Genomic DNA, 22,150 nt, shown 5'->3' on the forward strand with positions numbered 1-22,150 from the left:
AATGACCTTCCTGCATGCAGGACGTTTAAGGACTGAAGCTCTAGAAAGAAATAGTGGCCAGAGAAATAAAACGGAGGGAAGATCAATGGATGCAGGATATAGATTGGAAATCAAATTAGGCCAACAGGGGCCTATTGGGAAATTTCTGAATCTTGGAGAAACACAAAGTAGATCATGTGACTCCTAGAAGCCCTCTATTATTAATAACTCGTACAATAAACCCTGAGTATCTCATAAGTTTGATTTGTTGACAGTATCCCATTGGAAAGCAAGTAGGGCTCACTATTTTTTTATTGGATTTTTCCTAGTCACTCTTGAGTAAGACTGTTTCTTCCCTTTTTTATTCAAGGACTTTTTTCTCCTTGTTTTGCAGTTGGGATCTTATTTGCCGTCTTAATGAATTGTTAAGAGGCTAGCTTTGAGAAAAATGTATCCCCCTACCACCTTGGGGTCCATGCATGATGACCTTGGAATGCTTGAGATCGACTTTGAAAGTTTAACTTCATTAATCCAAGTGTGTGACAGTCAAAAACAAGCCCAAATATGATAAGGACTCAGCTGTGATCTGAAATCACTTTCCTTTATTCTAACTCAAGACAGAGCATGTTATTTCCCCTTTGAACTTAACCAGGATTTAAACATGATATGTTATCATTTTAATGTCTGTGGTCTTATTCAAGGAATTCAGCGATGAAAAACCAAGACACATGAAAAATGGCCCTGGGTAAAAGCCTATATTAAGAACACATTCAGAAAGAGATGAAACTAATTGCATCTAGGAAATGTGGCTTACAAGAGACTTGACTTGTGTTCTTACTTAGAGTTACAGTCTCTGAATGCATTTATTTGATATGAAATTAGGTAACAGAGGAGTTTACCTGAATCATGAATGTAATGATAAGTGAAGGGGAAAATGGGATGAAGTTGGAGATCTTGGGTTAAGTGATGCTGGTGTTGATACTATGAGATGTGTACTTTTCACACATTTTGACTCATTATGTTCACTGTTGGCACCATTTCAGTTTTACATGGCCCAAAGGCTTGGTTACTGAACTAGCTAATGTGTGTCTGTTTCTTCTCCCCTTCCCTTCCTTTCCTGCCCTCCCCTCCTTTTCTCTTGTAGCAATGTAACCTTGAAATGAAGTACAGATCCCCTAGAAATCAGAAAAAGAATAGCTCAGAGAAATGAAAGAAATATTGGTTTTGAATATCTAGTTTCTAGAAATCTGGGTGTCATGGGAGGACAAAATAATACACTTTAAAAAAGGAATCTTTGTTGTTGTTATTCAAAGAAGCACTTTCATTTCCTTATAAAAGTCATGGTCGTTGGGTGCTGGTGGTTCACACCTATAATCCTAGCTACTCAGGAGGCAGAGATCAGGAGGACCACAGTTCAAAGCCAGCCTGGGCAAATTGTTCACGAGACCCTGTCTTGAAAATACGCAGCATAAGAAAGGGCTGGTGGAATGGCTTAAGGTGAAGGCACTGAGTTCAAGCACCAGTACCACACACACACACACACACAAAGTCATGGTCACTTAGAAAATCTAGAAATAATAGAAAATATATTTAAAAAATTAAAAGTAGCCAGCATATAGGATACCAAGAGAAACACTGTTACCATTTTTCAACAAAAATGTTGATTTCTGTGTAATTGCTGCTACCATGTGTGTATAATTATGTCTCTTGTTTTGTATCCACGGTGGGCATTTTCCCCACTGCAGTGAGACGCTGCTGAAATACTGTTTTTTAAAATATAGTTGGAATACCAGAAGTGTGACTCAAGTATTAGTATGTCTGCTTTGTAAGCATAAAGCCCTGAGTTCAGACTCCAGTCCTATCAAATAAATAAATAGTTGGAAAGCCAGGCATGCTGGTACATGCTTGTGATCCTAGTTACTAGGCAGGCAGAGGCAGGAGGATCACAAGTTCAAGGCCAATCTAAGCAAAAGTTAGCAAAAGACATTATCTCAAAAACAACTGTAAAACAAAAGAGCTGAAGTGGTAGTGAGTATGTGGCAGGTCCTGTGCTCAATTCCCAGTACTGAAATGAAAGATTGAACATCAGTTTTAAGGAGAATGACTTCCATAAGTCAAAAAGGCCAGATTCCCTACACAGGCTGGAAAGGAAGGGGGTGTGGGCAGAGGGACTGGATACGTGCCTATCATCCTGCTGGAGGCTAAGCTGGTTTGCTTGGCATCTCGGTCCTGATCCATAGCTCAGTGGGTCTGGGGAGTGAGGTTTCAAGGCTTCTAATCCAGGGTTGATTTCTACTCATTTTCCCTTTCTGAATCTCTGCTCTTTGTCTTCCATTTGGTCATTGTCAAGATATTCTCAGCTCTAGGATGTCTCTCTCTAGACTTTGTACATAGGTTCCCAAATCACTTTATTATTTTTCTACACTTTCGTTTGCACCTTTGAAATTGTTGCTGTATGTCAGACACTGACGTATTTCCTCACATAATGCTTAAAGTCACCCTGATAATTAGGTGTTTTTATGCTAGTCATGCTATCGACAAGGCAAGTGAAGCTCAAAGTGGTGAAGAAGTAAGGGATGGAACTGAGTTTCAACTATCCACTACTGGCCCTGCTGAAAACAGGCCGAGTCAGATCTGGACACTCATTGGTCAGTCCATGAATCAATCAGTTCCTCCTTTACTCACTCATTGGCTGATTGGTTTTGATAGACAGAATTTTGCATTCACTCAAGATGCCCATTTCTCAGTTCTTCCAGCACCTCTGTTACATGGCGAAGGGAAATTAACGCTCCAGATGGACGTGAGGTGGCTCATTAGCAATCCTTCATGTGTGTAGAGAGACTATCCAGGTGAGCTCAACGTAATCACAAGGGTCTTTAGGAGTGGAGGAGGCAGGAGAAGAGTCCAAAAGACTCCTCCAGTCATTGCTAGCCTGGCAGTCACTGGGGGCTATGAACAAAGGAATGTGGGCGTCCTCTGGAAGCCAGAAATGGTAAGGAAATAGCTTCTTCCTTAGAGTCTCTTTCACCCAATGAGGCTGTCATCAGACTTCTGACCTCCAGAACTGTCAGGCAATAAAATTTGTGTTGATTTAAGTCGCTGAGTTTGTGACAATTTCTTATGGCAACTCAAGGAAACCCCCTACCTGTGCGTGCTCCAAGAGGAAGGTGTAGAAGACTAGAATGTTCCGGTACTGATTCCAAGGGGCTGGTCTTGCTAGGGGATGGGCAGCTGGGATGCTAAGAGGAGGCAGGTGCGTTGCAGTTATGGGGTTCAGTGTGGTCGCCTGACTTTAAACAGAACCCAGGCTATTATCAGAGGTCTGGTTGACCAGCCCCTCAGAAATGACTAGGGTCATTATGCTAGGTGTCCAAGCATAAGCCAGGTCCGTTTGAAGGAGTCTACAGCAGTGATGGCCAATGGAAATATACTTGTCAGTGCTCCTGAAGCTTTGGGTTATACATTTGATACTTTTTCTCTATCTTTGGAAGTTCAGACTTTTAAAAAAACAACTGAAATGTTGCTTAAGAAATATTTATTCTTGATTAATGATTGATGATGTTTGCGTGTGTTCATTTAACTTTTTTGGTTTGTTTGAGACAGGGTCTTTGTGGCTCAGGCTGCCCTCAATCTCGTGATCCCCCTGCCTCAGCTTCTTCAGTGCTGGGATGACAGACATATGCTTCACCACCCCCAGCTCATTTAATTTTTAACTGAGAACTTATTAGCTATATCTTTTTAATTGATGTGTTAGAATGGACCACATATTAAAACCCAAAATATAACACATTCATAGAACTTGTTTAGCCTATCAGTAGTCCTGGTATTCTGTTGGTGGTGTATTAAATTTTAGAAGAATCTTGCCAGATGGAAATCATGTTGGTGTGTTGACTCAGAGCAAATAAAAAGACAATTGAAAGGCACATTGTTTATTTCAAGATGCTGGAAACAGAAAATAACTCTCCTCAAGAAAACATCATGCACAGGCAAGGATCCAAAAGAACAATGGTGGTTAATATACAAATATAATAAATCTAAGCCTAAATCCTTTCTGTTGCATTTAAACAAAAAAGCAATAACAATTCTATTTCGTAAGAATATCCCTGGGAATTACACATGCAAATATTTTTCCTAGGCAGTGTTTGGATTTCGTGTGCTGTAATCTATTTTTGAAACAGTTTAATATCTGGTAACATCTGCGTGATCGGCACGATCTCCGTCTCATACTCTGAAAGGAACATGTGGCAGCACACGAGGACACATTGCCACTGCAGTTTGGGATTCTTCTATTTACTGCCTGGATTTATAACTTTCTATTCCCCCAAAGGAACACCAGCCAATAAAGTAAAAATAAGAAATCAGGTCAAGAAAAAGAGTGACTAATATAGTCACTGGGACTGAGGTTCCAATTTGGCTCTTTCTTTACAGTAAAACAAACATAAATAAAATGAAATGAAATAATGAGAACAAACAAATAAATAAATATAGTGTTCTCAGTAGCAGATGGTTTAGGATAAAAATAATTTTACAAGGGGTTTTCCCCCCATCACTGCAATGTTTTTTCTTTTAAGTCATGAAAAATACCTTCTCATCGCAATGAATTCTAAAAATAGAGAACTTATGACTGTGTGCTAAGATAGTAGTTTTTGTGTGAACTCATATCAACAGGAGGACCTATGGAACAGATTCTGGGTTCATCCTCAGAGTTTCTGCTTCACTGTGGCCTGAGGATTTTCATTTGTAATGAGTTCCCAGGTGACAGTGATGCCACTGATCTGGGGTGTGACCACACTCCGAGAGCCATTGCTCTAAAGGACATCTTAAAGTGACACAGTACTGTGTGTGTGCACAGAGTGTAGATGTTCACAGCTGTATCACATGTGTATTTGTGTAGCCACAACCACAATCAGGACCCAGACCTTCTCCATCACGACAAAGATCTCCTGGTGCTACCCCTTTACAGTCACACCCACCCTGTGCCACTCCCCATCCCCAAGCCCTGGCAACCATGCATCTGTTCTCCATCTCCATCATGTTGTCAGTCCAAGAATATCTTGTCAATAGTATCAGACAGGATGGAAGCTTTTGAGATCAGCTTTTTCCCTTGAGATCCATCTCAGTTGTCAACACATCAATAGTTGTTCCTTTTCATTGCTATGTATTGTCTCCTAGTATGGATGTAAACTATTTAATCAATTATCCTTTGAAGGACATTTGGAGGAAGGGGCCCGGAACACATCTAGGACAAGGCAGTACCGCAGGGAATAAATTTGGGAATTATTCTTTCTTGGAGCCTCATAAACATACTTGGCTTGGGTTCAGTAAGTTACCAACAGTGAAAGCTGCAGGAGCTATGGGACCAGGGTGAGTACTGGGAGCTGTCTCTAGGGCTTCTGTCCTGGGTGTTGTATGAGCCCATGGGGTACCGTGAGCCCCACACTGGAAAGGGAGCTGTTGATCTGATTGGCTTTGGACTGCGTCACTCTAAAGTGAAGCTGCTTATTCATAGGCTACACCAGGAGCCCAGGGTTCCTCCTCTTACTCAAGAAAAAGGTCCGTTGTGGGGAGGACTTACTTAAAGGGGCAGAAGCTCACTTCAGTGATTTACATGAATTGACAGAAACCTGCATTTATGAATATGAATAAACAGTCAAATCCACCAGCCATAGCGGGAAACCAAGATGAGCAGAGCACTTGACTCCGTGAGATGGAAGTAAATCAAGGAACAACAAAGAATTTCAACAAAGCTTAATAATATTTGTGATTGTGACCATATAAGACAAAACCAAAACCAAAATGAAACAGGCTGCTAGAAAGAAGATATGGAGATATTTAAATTAATGACACTCACCTGGAGGGAGTTTTTTCTTCCACTCGACATCCGGTAGGTCGTGCTCAGCATTTCTACCATGTACAACCCTTACAACAAAGACCTACCTGACCTAAGATGTCAGCAGTACCGAGGTCAAGAAACCTTGCTCTAAATTCCAACTATTAGTGTCATAACAAAAGAAATGCTATTTAACATTTTGAGGTAACATCTTAAATAATATTTCAGAATGTAAAGAAAATACAAAGAGAAAACATGGGGGAGAAATTGAAAGACATAGAGGATCAACATAAAAGAGCCCAACCCCTCAACTACTAGAGTTCCCCAAAGAAAGAACAGAGACAATGGAGATGACAATCACAGAAATAATAGAAGGCAATTTCCAATGCTGTGTAAAGGCACTAGTCACAGACCATGATGAAAGAAAAATGAGTCATAATTAAAGTTAAATTTCAGAGCACCAAGGGGAAAGAGACCATTCAAATACTAGCAGATGCTGAGTGAGAAGTGCATGAAGATTCATTATATTCATTTTTTGCAATTTGTCTATAATTAGTTCAAGATAAAACATTCTCAGCATTTTCCAGCTTGGTTTCCAGTTTTCTCTTTATTATACTTAACTCCATGGAGAATACACTTGCAGATAGATCTTGCTGGATAGTTTGATCATGGGGAAGATAGCTTTTATTAACCCAGTGCCATTTTATTGCTTATGCCTCAGACTAATGAAGGAATTGACACCCAGTTCCACACCTTAACATTTGGAAGAAACATGGTCAATATACTCTCAGAATGTAAAGCAAAGATAAAGAGAAAACATGCAAGAGCAATTGAAAGACATAGAACATCAGCATACTCCCAGTGTGGCTTCGGAAAGGGACCTTTGTGATGATCTAGACAGGGATGTTTATTTTGCAGATGGCAAAACTGAGTGCTATAAAATATGAGTTACTGGTTGTGGGGTGAGGAAGTCTGATTCTTAAATAATAGACATCCCCAAGCCTGCTCTGTGCTGAACTTTTGTTTGGGTCACATCTCTTAACTTTAGTGGATACTCTTCAAATTCATGAAGTCCTGGGATCTTTTTCTGTGCTCTCTCAATGGTCTATACACTCTTGTAGCTTACCTGAATATTAGAGTTGTTGATGTATACTGTAATTCATTGAGGGAAATTCCTCATAGCTTTACAACTAATATCACAGTGTCTTCCACTCACTTACTTGGAATTGGGTTAATGTTAATTTATTCTTTAGACCTATGTAATGAGTGCCTAGTGTGTACCAGGTCCTACTTAAAAGGCTATGACAGGGAACAAGATAGATAAGGTCCTTGACTTTGTGAAGCAGACATCTATAGAGAGACAGACAGACAGGCAGATAATAAACAAATAGACCTACTATTAGATAGTTATAAATATGCAGAGAAAATTAGACCAGGTTGTAGTGTGATTACCTTTTTGTTACAGGTAGGGCAGGTAGGAGAGGCATTTAGAAATGCCATTTCCAGAGAGAGGATATGTAGTCATCACCTTTGGTCCTTCTTATCACTGAAGATTCAGAGATACATAATTATTTTTCATTACTTTATCCTCTTTAGTACTCCCTTTGGGAAAAGAAAGTGGACTCCAAGAATTCCAAGACATTTTTCAGGGCTAGAAAGCTATGACAAGAGGCAATCTACAGAGCTGCTTATCACACATGTTATGAACCTCAGAAAGTGTGTAGATTTCCCCATGGAAAATGCAGTGTTCATGAGTGCATCCACATACTCAGGTCCCCAGCCCCCATCCTGGTGTGCTGTGAGTGGATGCACACGTGTGTGCATTTGTCTGCTCAGCGTGTGTTCATAGTTGTGCATGATTGTTGCCTCACACATTCACATTGTTTTTAGCTCATTTCTCACCCCAGAGCATTGGCTGATGGGGTCACAGGAAAAGAAGTGCTAGAAAGGAAGGAGACAAAGGGCACTTCGGCAGGTCCCCAGTGCTTCCCAAGACTTGAGTTTTGTTTTCATCATTTTAAAAAATGAGGACTGGGCCTGGTGGTACATGTCTGTAATCCAAGCCACATGGGAGGCAGTGGTAGGAGGATTATGGCCTAAGGCTTGCCTGGGGAGGGAAATGTGAGATCCTATCTGAAATAGAAACTAAAAGCAACAGAACTGGAGGTGTAGCTCAAGTGTAGAGCACTTGCCTAACAAGCAAGGGGTGCTGAGTTCAGTCCCTGGTACCACCCAAACAAATGACAATAAAGAAGATGCTATAATGTAGGTCTTTCCTCATCCTCGTTTTTCTTTATCCTGTGGTTTCTCCCTTCACCCCATGTGGACTTTGTTAACTCAAACTGAAGCAAAACTGCACTCTGTTCATGGGTTCTCTCTAAAGAATTGAGAGCTCCTTCTAGAATAAGTGTCTTAGAGTCTGCTCTCTGGATGTGGCTTCTCCCATCCTTACAGCTCAACCTTGTGAATCATCTAGACCCAGTACAGTGTTCACATTTCGTACTCAAAACATACATACGCCAACTGGTGCTTGGAGGCACTCAACATTCACCTCTGTGTATACATTTCCTACTCATTTCCAGGCTTCTGGCCCAAGGAAGACACCAAGATTGAATTAAAATTGAGTTATTCAGAGAGATGCCAAAATTTCACACAAAACTCCTTCCTACTGTATGCTTTTCTCAACTTAAGTTCTCCTAACTCATTCTCAGAAATTCAGATTTATTTGAAAATTTGTCCACTCAGTATATTCTTTTCCTAGGGCTGCCAATATAAATTGCCACAGACTTGGAGACTTGATATTACACACATTTACTCTCTTACAGTTCTGGAGGCCAGAGGTCCAAAATCAAGGTGTCATGTCATGTTCCTCTAAAAGCTGTGGGGGAAAGACTGTCCTGTGCCTCTCTCTCAGTTCTCTGTGTGCAGGCAATTCTTGGTGTCCTTTTGCTTGTAGATTCATCACTCCAAACTCTGTCTCTGTCTTCACATCACCCTTGCTCCTCTGCGTCATAGATCTTTTTCTGCCTTTTTCTTATAAGGACACCTTTGGGGACCAATCTAAATCCAGGACAATTTCACCAGGAGATCCTTAATTATATCCAAAGATATTCTCCATATAAAGTCACATCCATAAATAAGATTCAGGGGTTTGGAAATGGACATAACTTCTTGGAGGACAAATATTCAACCTACTATACCCTCAACATATTTCATTCGCCTCTATGCCAATGTTTAGTTGGGAGGTAGGAGGTGTCTGTGAACAGGACAACATTCCTGCTTTCACAAAAGAGAAATAGCCTACCGAAAATAGCCAACGTTTCTCAGGAATTCTAATTAAAGAGACATGACAGTGACATAAATTGGGGGACATTTGGCTTCCTGGAATAAGCTCCTTCATGCAGAGAAAACCCATCATGTTATAAAAACCATAAGTTGAAAAGCTCTTACATATTTTCAGCTTTGGGCTATGTGTGAGTGGTCTCTGAAGATGGCCCTAACCTATCTGCTGTCTGTGTATGTGTGCCTTATGTTGTCTATCAAGGGGTAGAGCTTATCTTTTCCTGCCTAGAAGCCAAACTGGCTCATGCCTACTTCAACCAACAAATGTGGAAGAAGTGAAGCTCTGCGGTTTCCAGGACAGGCACCCAAAAGATGTGAGAGCTTCAACATTTCCCCTCTTGCAATGTTACCTTGGGGATTTCTGAGCCACCACACAGACAGGAGATGGTCTAAGACCACAACCAATATCGCAGTTGAGCAGTCAGATGACATTTGTGTGCAGTGACCCAAAAGACCCCAAGAAAGACCCGCAGAAGAACTCTCCCACTAAGCCCACTTAATGGGGACAGAACCAGGAGAAATAATGAATGGTTGTTTTAAGCCACTGGGTTTTGAACTGGCTTGTCATTGCCAGTAATAGGCAACCAGAATAGGTTATGAACTTCATTTCTACACTATGTGAGCTGCTGAGATGGAATTGTGTTTTGTTCTGGAAAAAATAAAAATGGCGCCAATGCTTTGTGCTGGATGCCAACCGGCACCAGAAAACCACGGAGCAGCCTGGTGAATGGAAGATTCAAAGACTGCCCCTCACCACAAGTGAAGACTTTCACGACTGTTGAAATTAGAGCCAGTTCCAGGATGGCCTGTTTAGAAGACCAAAAATGCCTGTCTGGTTTGAGGTACACCTGGAAATAACCATGCAGAATTACTGTTTCTGGTGGAATAAGGGTGGGAGGGCAGAATATAATTCTAGACGCTATAGTCAGAGGATTCTATACCAGAAATCAGCATCCCCAAATAGAGACTAAAAATAGATGAGCCTTTGTTCCTGCATCCAGCTGTGTTACCAGGGCATTTGGCTCATTGCCTGGGATTTATTTTTTCCTCTTCCGTTTTTATGCTTTTCCTTTTTTCAATGTTAGATTTGTTCAGTGGAAGACTTATGCATTCTTTTTGCTTTCTTTCAATGCCAGTAGATTCATTCCTTGCTGATAGAGTCCTGAGGTTTCAAGGATGTTACAGGATCCATTTAACCTGGCGGTGATGGAAATGTGTTCCTGAATTCAGTGACCATAAGTATCCGCAACACACAGCCGTGGTTTTCAAAACCCTTTTCCTGTATAGTGAAACTTGACACTGGTAGCTGCTCTCACATTCACAGAAAAGGAAAACAAGTTTAGACAGGTCTTGACTTTGCCAAAGGCCACATATGTTAAATGGGGAGTTAGGATTTGAACCCTCTATTACTGGTTCCTAAAGTGGGTATTGTGCTCAGGTGTCATTCCCTATTATTGGTGTCTCACATTGTGACCCAGTGAAATAAGGAGGGTGGTCAGGGGAGGAAGTTGACATGCAGGCCTTGGAAAGAGGAGGCATCTGATGGCCATTTTGGTCACAGGTAAACTAGGTGGGGTGATTGCAGTAATGCATAGGGACTAGCAAAGTGGAGTCAGGAAAGCTTTGATTGACTTGAGAATGCAAGAGGTATACATTTCTAGTATTTCCTCAAGCTAAGTTGTTTTGTTCTCAGAATAACCTTGTAAGCCAATGGAAGACATGAAACTCAATTTCCTTCTTTCTCTTTCTCTCTCCTCCTCATCCTTCTCCATGTATTTGTGTGTGTGTGTGTGTGTGTGTGTGTGTGTGTGTATACTCTTATTCATATATAACATATATGCTGGTACCCTCTCCAGGTCTCTTTTCTGGGGCCAGTGTGCCTGTCCCCCAACTACTATAAATATCAGTTGTTAATGGTCATGACTGACCTTCTTCTCCAAAGACATCATCATGACCTGAAAGTAGTCTCTTCACCCAGGAGAGGTTATCACTCCACCGTAGGGGTGGCTGAGATCCTAATAATATGTTAAAAAGGCTGGTCCTCTTTTACAAGGGGCGGAATATTCTGAGATGCAACTTACGTGTTATGATTCTGGCCCATCTGTTCTCTTCTTATGACTTAGGCTAAGGCTACACTTCACCTGTGACCATATCAACACTTTCCCCTTCCATGTCTTGCTTTTTACCACTCTATATGTTTGCCTTAAACAGCACTCCCTCAGTCACTCACACCCCCCAAAATTCCTGTGTCAGGTTCTGCCTCTAGAGCAATTGACCTTTGTGTACATACACGTATGTACCTAAAAATAAGTACACTTATGTGTGCATGTGAACATAGTGCATATTTACACTCATATTGATATACACACACGTGTACTTACATACAGATGTAAGTAAGTATACACATATGCATACACACAGGTACAATGACTACTTTGTAGATAATAAAACTAAAGCCTCTGAAGACAAAAAAAAAAAAAGAAGCCTCTGAAAGTCAAGTTCATATGACTACAGATCTTTTAGTCTGAAGTCCTGTCTTGCCTTCATTCCAAACTGATTGGCTGTAGTATACAGCATTCGTGGCTTATGTATGAGTGAAGGTGCACCTTGCTTTATTCAACCCTGAAAGGTCTGTCCTATGTAAGGAGACCTCACTCTGCTTGATTTCAGCAAGGAAGATGAGCATAAGTGGCTTCATAGAGATGGGTCAGAATTTTAAATAAACTGCTCCATAAAGTGAGAAATGAGCTGGCGTGAAGAGCTATTATCTCCAAGGTCAAACATCTCCCAACCTGCAATGCATGGAAATTGTGGAATGGGGCTGACGGAAACTTTACACATTCATAAATATTGATAGGCTGACAAAGAATTTGAGTTCTGAGATGTCTGACTCTGATTATTTCTGAAACATAAACACCTTTTAATTCTCCCCTTAGGCCAAAGATCAAACTTCAGCTGTCGCCTTTTAGATAAGGCTTCTGACTGTGAGATGTAATCCAGATTTGTACACAAGTCTGGTCAGGGAGGCTAACCATTCAGCTGTCAAAAGAATGAGAAGGTTGGCTCTTGCTTGGGACCTTGCTTGTCTTGCTGTGTGACTCTCAGAAGAACCCTGGGGGACCCCCATATTCGGTGGAGTTGGGCAGGCGTCTCCCTGGTAACACTTTGCTGTTCTGTGTAGCCTTTTGCAGCGCTTCACTGCATTAGAACCAAATTCAAGCCTGATACTATGGCCTACCAGGCCTTATCCAGTTCCTCTCCTTCTCCCCTCTTTTACCTGGCATGCTCCTGGCTACTGCCTTCAGCTGCTATAGCCTTTCAGTTCCCCTAAAGATGTCTCCTGTCTTGGGTGTTTGCCCAGCCATTCTGTCCTGGGGGACTTGCTGTACTTCTCCCATGATGCTCATCTCCTCACTGAGGCCATTCCTGAATTCATGGGTCACCAGTGTTCATCTATATTACAGTACTTTGTCCTATGTTTTCAGAGTTTTACTATAAAATGTTAATATTGCTTTTTCAGTTGTGTTGTTAAAGTAAGGGCCATGTCTATTTTGTTTCCCCCATCCTGCTTATTTTGGGGTTATTGAGACATTGAAAAAATATATCTTTTGTTTTTTGATGATATATATTTGTACAATTTTTAAGTAGTTGCTTTAAGGGTCATAATATTCATATTTAGCTTTTTACTATCTACTGACAATCAACATTTTACTAATTTCAGTAAACATTTTATCATTTTTACCATAAGTATGTTCTTATTTCCCCCTTATGTTACGATTGTCCCATATCTAAATATTTTGAAAGCTCCATTAGGCAATATTTTATTTTTTGCTTTCCACCTTCAAATGTATGTTAAGGACCTCAAGAGAAGGATCACCTATCATATTTATTCTTTCTTCATTGCCATCGTTTCAAATTTCCCTCTGGTATGATTTCCCTTCTTTCTAAGGAAATTCCTCTAGGGATTTGGTTAGGGTAGTCTGAATATGTCTTAGTTTCACCTTTACTCTTTCAGGCCACTTAGTGCTGGATGTACACTTTGCAATCACATTCACAATTGTTTTTTCTTTTCTTCTTTGTGTGTGTGTGTGTGTGTGTGTGTGTGTGTGATACTGGGGTTTGTACTCAGGACCTTGCGCTTGCTAGGCAAGCACTGTACCACTGACAACACCTCCAGTCCTTCACAGTTCTTTTATTTCAACACTTGAAAAATGTTGCACTATATCCTTCTGGTTGTTTTCGTGTCTGATGAGGAATCTGTAATCATTTCAACTGCTTTTCCTCCACAGATAATGAGTTTATTCTTTGTCTTGAGTGTTTTGCTGTTTGATATGGTGTATCTTAGTGTGGATTTATTTTGTTTAGGGTATACTTGGCTTCTGGAATCTGTAGACTTGTGTCTTTCACTGAATTTGGAGGGGGTTTTCAACTTTTATTCCTCAAAGATTTTAAACACTGAGTTTGGTATCTCAATTGTGTGGAATGTTAAAAAAATCTTTTGTCATTGTCAAATAGGTCCCTGAGATTCTGCTATTTTTAAAGTGTCTTTTGATCTTTCTTTCAGATTGGATAATTAAGACTATCTTCAAGTTCACCGGCTCTTTCATCATCTTCACTCTACTATCAAGCTCTTCTGGTGAGTTTTATCTCAGTTGCTTTCAAGCTCTAAATTTTTTTTGGAATTTTCTGTATATCTTCAATTCCTTTGCAGGGATGACCTGTTTTTCCTTTGATTTTAAAGGTGTTTCTAGTTGCTTGCTCAAGCATTTTTACTAGGTTTTGAAAGGTCTTTGTCAGTGAATTCACGTCTGTCTTAGGCCAATGTGCATGTGTCTGCTGGGTTGCCTTTCCAGATGAGTTTAGGTTTTTCTGATTTCTCATATGTTGAGTACTTCTAGATGGTCTCCTGAAAACTTCTAATGTTACAGTAAGACTCTGGATTTTTCTGAGACACTGTGGAGAGTGTTGATATTTTCCTGTTAGGAAGTAGCAGACATGTTTGATGTCCCTAGTTCATTTTGATTCTGATGGTTCTTCAGCTTTCAAAGCTTTTTCTGAACTATTAGGATCCCTGCTCCTCTTAGGGGCCAGTCTGGGTCCCAGAAGGTTGTTAGTATTCTTCTGATTAGGATCAGATCTGCACATGCGCTGATGGGAGTGAGCCAAATGTCCATAGACACTTTTATGGACTTGTTTTCTTCAGTTCCTTGCTTTTTGTCATATCTTCAATATTTTATGGCCTTAGTCTTCTGACTAGAAAATGGATTTAGTCAACCTGTTGTGTCAGGGGCCAATGGTGGAAAGACAGAGAATGGAAGCTGAAGGTTTGTCTCACCCTCTTAGGGTTGCAACTCCAGTGAACAGAGAGAGAATTTCCTCTCCCTCAGAGTTTTGGCTCCTATAATTGGCCTTTTCTGATACCCTCACAAAACTTATTTTTATAAAATAATAAAGGAGACAGGAGGAAATTTTGACATAATGGATATGTTTGTGGTTTTCATGAAGGCCATGGCTTCACAGATGGACACCTATCCCAAACTCATCAAGATGTACACATTAAATAGTGCAGTTTTCATTTGTCCAAGAAACAAGAAAACATGGAGGAGAAAGAAAAAAACATATAAAATGGGGATTTCCATAGTCTCTTCTGGCGTTAGTGTTCCCTCTTCAGTTCTCCCCACTTCTGTGGTTTTCTGTGCCTCTGCTCTGTTGCCTATGACAAGGTATAGTGTGTGAAGTTCAGTGAAGGTTCACTAGAGGAAAGCAAGGTGGAAACCCCACTGCAGGTTCAGTGCTTCTTCAAGTTCTTGTATTCTCTTCTATCTGTGTGCCACGAGATGCTCCTCGGAGTCTGCACATAGCTGTCCTATGCCTTATATTCATGCTTTATTGCTATATTCAGCATGAGGCATGGTGGACTGTGTTTCCTCCTTATTACCAGAAATTCTGATATTATTGCCTATACTTTAACCAAAACAGATGTGATTTTGCTCATGGGAAGCAGGAGAAAACGAACTATACGGGAAAGACTTCTAGAGGCCAGGCATAGTGGCTCACTGCTGCTGTAATCCTGGCTACTCAGGAGACAGGAATGGGGAGGATTGTGGTTTGAGAACATCCCAGGCAAAAAGTTAGTGAGACCCCCCCCCATCTCAACAAACTGGGCCTGGGGACATAGACTGTATTCCCAGCTCCACAGGAGGTGTAGGTAGAAGGGTCATGGCTCAGGCTGGCCAAAACGACTATGTGAGACCCTAAATGAAAAAATAACTGAAGCAAAAGGACTCAGGACATTGCTCAAGTGGTAGAGCGCCTGCCTAGCAAGTGAAGGGTACAAAGTAAGACCCTCGGTCAAAAGTAGCCAACACAAGAAGGGCTGGAAGAGTGGCTCTGAGGGTAAGACACCTGTGTAGCAAGTACAGGCCCTGAGTTCAACTCATGGTACTGCCAAAAACAATCTCTACCAATGTCATATTATTTCTTCACTCATTTAGACACATAAGGTAGTTCCTTCAACTAATCTTCCTGTCCCTAAATCCTCCTTCTCCCCATCACTTCACAATCAGACTGATACCTGAAAGTAGTAATCTTAATAAAACATCATATCCTTAAATGCCATCCCCATTGGCTATAGAATAAAGCCTTGAAGTGCCACAACCAACCTTCTTTTCCCGTCCTCTCCCCCACTTACCTCCAATAAATGTGTCCCCTGCAAGTGGACCAGTCCTCTAATTATCTCCCAGGCATACTAGAAGACCACCATTTCTTCCAATTTAGTATGGCGTGCCCATTGCTCAAGAGATAAATTCATAGCCACTGCCTGAGGTCATCAGCCTGATATCCCACCCAGGGAGATTTTCCCTTTCTAAAACATCTTATCAATATCACCATGTGTTCATCATCCCAGTGTGGACCTCGCCCCCTGCCATACTGTAGCATCATTCAAACCAGGGAGTCTTCAATTTCCTTGCGTCACACCTGAGCGCCAGGTAAAAGTGGCCCTCCCCATAAAAGCAATTCTGGTAAGTTCTGTTAGGTATAATATATCATTGTTTATTAATATTCCATCAGAGGGTCACCCATATTATGACCAGAATATTCTTCATTAATTTATGCAGGAATCCCTGAAACAAAACTTTTTAAACCAGTCTAGGAATTTAATGCCAACATGTTCAATGAATCTAACCTATTGCACGTTGGGGTAAAATATTTATAGGATTTCTTTTTCTTTCCTAACAGTACAGATTTTATTTATTTATTTTAATTTTTGGACAGTACTGGAGTTTTGAACTCAGGGCCTTATACTTGCTAGTTAGACACTGTACCAATTGAGCCATGCCTCCAGCCCTTTTTATGGTTTAGTTACTTTTCTGATAGGGTCTTGTGCTTTTGCCCATGCTAGCCTTCTAACACAATCTTCCTACCTACACCTCCTGTATAGCTGAGATTACAGGTAGATGTGCTTCATTTGCCTGTTAAGATGGGGTCTCACTAACTTTTTCCCCAGGGAAACTGCAGTTCTTCTAATCTCTGCATTCCAAGTAGCTATGATTATGGGTGTGTACCAGCATTTCTGTACCAATAGCATAGATTTAATTTTATCTCATTGGCATCCAAATATTTATATCTGTCAATGGATTGGCACAATTTTGAATCTGCCTTATAGATTGGTTTGTCTTAAATAATTAGCAAATTCTTGGAGATTAGGGTTATCAATAGGATAGCTGGCTTTTCTAAGTTCAATGCATATTATTGGGAAGTGTTTGAAAAGTACCCCTTGAATGGTCATTATTAACACAGTTATAATACAAACAGTGAAGAACAACTGTCATAGAAAACATAATGGAGTGCCTGGAGTATGGCACGAGCACATTAAAGAATATGGTGTTCCTGCATTATACTTAAAATTGTTACGTCACAGTGAGTTTTTAATCACACAGATATGTCAGTTGGCTTTTTGCTTAATTATGTAAACTTTCCATTTTCAGAGAGTGTTGTAACTGAAAGTGTAACAAAAATAGTGTTATTTTCTTCAGAAGTTATGCCCTATCTCTGACGCATATTCTTTTCCCTTCAAGGATGTCAGTTATTGAAATAACCATAACCAAATTAAATGCATAATAGCAATCGTTGCTACTTTCTTATTAAACGCTTGCGGTCTGCTAATCACAGGTGGCTGCTCTCAAGAAGACAGGTGACGTCACAGAAGCAAGCTGAATTTTTGCACAGGATGGATAATGACCACTCTTTCCCTAACACACCTCTCTACCTAGGCTCCTTTTAGAGGTGTATAATCCATCGGGACTTTTAAGGCATAGGGCAAAAGACAACATTTCCTTTTGTTGGCTGAAGTTTCCCGTGAAAATTTAAGATTAATGATGCAAGTGTCTCAAGTCAACAAGAAGAAAAGGCTGGACTCTCAAACCTCTGTAAACAGTGCAAAGCTTTGGACTGATCAAATGACTGCAGAGAGGGAAAGCAACTACCAACGAAAAAAAGTCAGGGCTAACCTTTCATGTGTGCTTGGAGCTGGGCTTCCAGCATTTGATGAATGACTACCTTGTGCCAGCAGGTCACTGGGGAGTGTCTGGGTCTTTCATGTGGTTGGGACAGCTGTGGCAATCTATGAATATATATTACCCTGCTGAGAGAAACATGAACGTGCAAAGGTGACACAGTGCACTTAAGTTGAGTCAGAAAATAGATGAATATCAAGAACCAATTTACAATCTGATGAGGTCTTTGTGGGATTTGCAACTCAACAGAAATCAGCCCCTTGGCTTTTGATGTCTCCTTGAAATGAGATCTGTCTCTGATCTGGAATTTACATGAGGGTAATTAGATTTCTGTAGACATTACTCTTGACATCCTCATAAGTCATACATGATAGATTTCTGCTTTTTGATGCCTTGTCCTTCTACGACGGCTCAGAGAAGCTCGGTACTTTGTCCAAGGTGGCACAGCTAGTCAGTGGCTGACCTGGGACTTGAACTCAGGTCTGTTATTCCAAAGCTTTTGTAGTCGTGAAACTGAGAGTGAATAACTTTTAGTTTTTTGAGACAGGTCTTTGCTATGCAGCTCTGGCTGACCTCAAACTCACGCTCTTCCTGCCTCAGTCTCCTAAGTGCTGGGATTATAGGTGTCAGCACTGGGCCTGAGAAATGATAGCTTTTGATGAATGTAGAATTTCTTGCTTTCTTATATTGAGTTACTGCTTTTTTAATTAGAGAAGGCTGTCAGGACAGGGTAGGGCATGTCTCTTGACTTTGACATCCAAAAGGGACAGCATATCAACCTCTGTTCTCTTTCTTCTTTTGGTTTAAAGCTAGCTTCTCCTCATATGTGAGAAGGAAGTGCCTTTGACCTTTGGCAATGATGTTAATGATTACAGAGACCCTTGGTGCACTACTCTGCGCTTAGGAGTCCTACGTCAATGTCCTTTGTCAACATTAGTAATCCTTAGATGCTGCACACTTTGTGTTGGTCAAAATGCCTTTCAACTATGTAGCCTCATTTCAACCTTAAACTTTTATTGGACACCGTGTACCCCGTATGTGCCATGTTAGATGCAGGGTATGTTGAAAGACAGCAGCTCAAGTCCTCTCTTGTGAGGTCAGCCTCCCCTCTAACCTGATGGTGTGGAGTAGACCATGTCCTGTCCTGTTGCATGCGGGATTATTTGTCTCCATGTGGCATTCCGACCTTACCTTCCATGACTTCCTTGTCATCCTCTCTACTCTCTCTGGGTTTGATATCCACTTTCCCTTCAACAATACTGGCTCATTTTGAATCTCCAAGTACAGTTTATGCTTCATCTCTTCCTAACCTGCTTATTTGATACTTATCTTTCTGCCCAAATTGGAACCATTCTCTAAAATCCAATGTAAAGTCTCCTCTCCTCTCTGACAGTTATTGAAGACTAGAACGACTTCTTCCTCTCTTCAAGTTTTCTTTTTGAGATGCTGGGGATGATCTCATGTATGTTTAGCACGTGCTCCACTTTTGAGCTACATTCCAGACCCCTGGCCTCTCTCTTTTTATTACAATTGTACCAACAGGGCTGGGTTTGGTGGCGTGCACTTGTAATCTACTCCACAGGCAGAGCTCGTGAGGATCACAGTTGAGTCCAGCCCAGGGAAAAGCATGAGACCCTATCTGAAAAATAATCTATAAACAAAAAGGACTGGAAGTGTGTCTCAAGTGGTAGAGTACCTGCTTAGCAAGCGTGAGGCCCTGAGTTCAAATTCCAGTACTGCCCCCCAAAAACCCATCCCAAATCAAACAATTGTTACAAACATATTATACTTGGTGCTTGGACTATGAGGCCATTTGATAGAAGCACATTTTTTACTTCTCTGTGTAGTTGCTTTCATGACATATCTATAAAGATTGAAAGAAAAAGACCATTGACAGATATTCTAAATAAATACGCTAAAATGTTATTTAATATGCATGGTGTTTATCAAAAAGAACACTGGGAATAATTCAGAATTTGTAAACTAGAGACTGATTCCACATTTAAACTAAAATATGTATTCTTTAGCCTGGAAAATATTGGCATAGATGGTGTTAGAAATTTTTAATTGATTACCAATATTGAAATGTTGGTATTTTGTATACCAATCCAGATTTATAACTCTGCTTGATCAATCAGAAGTTCTGGCGACACTCGGCTTAATTTTTGTATGGTGACATCAGCTAAGGCTGTCCCATGGTCCTGTCCCCACCACAGCCTCTGCTCAGTGTGGAGGTGGGAAAGGGTCGGTGTTCCACTTCTGTTCATGGTGATGCTGATTCTGTCTTACAGCGATGTTGAAATGGGAGTGAAGTAATTCTTGTAACCTATGGATCTAAGGGAATCAACACAGGGCTATGTTTTGTTGAGAAAAATGAAAAGCATTTGTAGCATTTTTTTGCTAAAGTGGAATATTCACCTGTGGGTTTAATACTCAAAATGTCTCTCTCTATATATAAAGCAAAATAAAGTTCAAGTTGCCGTTGTGGGGTAAACCTGACCCAGCACACCCTGTGGCTGGCCTGACCCTTGCAGGCATTTGCATGTATAAGTGACCTTTAGTTTACAGGAAAGAGCAAGACCTGAAGGTGGGTTGGACCCAACTCCAGTGTGACTCTCTGAGTTACAGCCAACCTCACTTTTTCTTTCTATAAAATGGTACTAATTGCATCTGCTGAGTGGCACTCTATTATATGTGAAACAGAGAAGTAAAGGCAAGACTTTTTCTGCCTTATGTGACTCTGATGATGGCTATAGAAGTACACTGTATGAGTTTGGAGCATCATAGATACACTGAGTATAAATGACACTCATCAAACACTTAAGAACTTGGGCTCACAGAAGGCCGTGATCAAATCTTGCCACATTCCTAAGCAGCTGTTATGGTTTAAATATGAAATATCCTTTAGAGGCTCATGTGTTGACAGTGTGGTCCCCAGATGGTGGTACCATTTTGTGAAGTGGTAGAAACTTTAGGAGGTGGGGCCTAGCTGGAGGAAGTGGTGATTTGGGGGCTATATCTTGCCTAAGATCCTTCCTGCTCAACCTCTCAGCTTCCTGGCCATCAGGAGGTGAGCAACTTTGCTCACCATGCCGACTTGCTGCCATGATGCTCTGCCTCACCATAGGCCCACGGCCATGGAGCAAGCAGATCATGGAAAATAAATCCTTCCTCCTTCAACTTGCTTTCTCAGGTATTTTGTCATAGTCACAAAAAACAAACCCAGAAGATAATCATGCTTGTTGTTAAACATAGACAGTATTCAATCTTTTTCTTCCTGGCACCTAGGTCTGTCACAGAGCACATAATTAATATTTATTTGTGGAATAAATACATAATGTTTAATAGTCTACCTTCAGCAGTCCTCCTCAAAGAGCATGATAATAGTGACGTCAGGCTGCCATTTTGGTTTGTCTCCTTTTGTCTTTTCTGGGGTGAAAGGATTCTTCTACTACTTAATATGGTGTAGATCTAACATTTTTCTTTCTTTGTATAGTTTGGAACATGGCTAATGGAAGGTGATATTGTCTTAAGAATGCTTATTTCACTTTCTGAAGGCATCCTACAGTTCCCACTAAACTACAGAACAACTTCTCAGGTAGCAGAGGGGAGGTAGATAGCAACAGAGCCATCATAAGTGCCTTTGATAATGAAGAGTGGACTGAGCAGTTAGCACTCAGAGCTGGGGGGTTATAACTGTATTCACGCTCCTGTCTTGCTTTTCCAGAGAGCCAGCCTCCAGCAGTGTGATTGGCCCAGCCATTATTTTGCAATCTTGGCTATTCTCTGACATCTTTTCTCACTCAACCTTAAGGAGTGGTCTTTAAAGATTTTCTAATGTGTTTGTGAAAAGGATTAAAAAAATGAGTCAAAGTCTGTCTCAACATCTTATGCCTAATACTATGCTTCATTAACTAATTTATAACTCTCAGACATTTTGTAAAAGATCTTTCCAACTCCCTCAAGTTCAGTTTGTGCTTTGCCCTTGACCTTCACAGTTTGGTAGGTCAATGGAAGTGAATGGGATGAGGCATATTGGTGCCAGGCTTGACGTTAGATGCTTTTGTAAATGCTGACTTGTGATAACTTATCCAAAAACAATGTCGGATACTTCTCTGCACTATGCTTGCAATTCAATTTTACTGTCTCCTGGGAAAATGCATTGCAGAATCTTGGGGATTGTGGTGATAGGCTCATTGGAACAGCTAATCTGTTAAAGATGAGTAGTTTCTCTTTTGTTTTCACATACCATTCTCAAAGTTAAGTGGTAATTGCAGTGTTCATGGTTTGTGCAATCTGTGTGGTCAGGAATATTCATGAGGTATTAATTGAACATTTATAAGGCATCCTGGAGGCAAAGGAAAAAGGGCAGTGTAGACACACAGTAGGTGTTCAAAAAATGTATACTAAGGACACGTTAGGTTTTGTTCTTGACTTGATCGAAACATGCATTTAAGTCATGTATGTTCATTGTGGGCCGTCT

General features: G+C 40.8%; 1 long non-coding RNA gene across 1 annotated transcript in view; it reads left to right on the forward strand.

The window, feature by feature from the left end:
* Positions 1-22,150, forward strand: part of LOC109685570 (uncharacterized) — a 229,554-nt gene that overhangs the window by 101,762 nt on the left and 105,642 nt on the right. The window contains exon 5 of the long non-coding RNA XR_012441885.1: positions 13,716-13,787. This is a non-coding gene — a long non-coding RNA (uncharacterized lncRNA). The remainder of the gene's footprint in view (positions 1-13,715; positions 13,788-22,150) is intronic.

The sequence above is a fragment of the Castor canadensis genome, chromosome 15 (genome assembly GCF_047511655.1).
Source record: "Castor canadensis chromosome 15, mCasCan1.hap1v2, whole genome shotgun sequence".
In the NCBI taxonomy this organism is placed as follows: domain Eukaryota; kingdom Metazoa; phylum Chordata; class Mammalia; order Rodentia; family Castoridae; genus Castor; species Castor canadensis.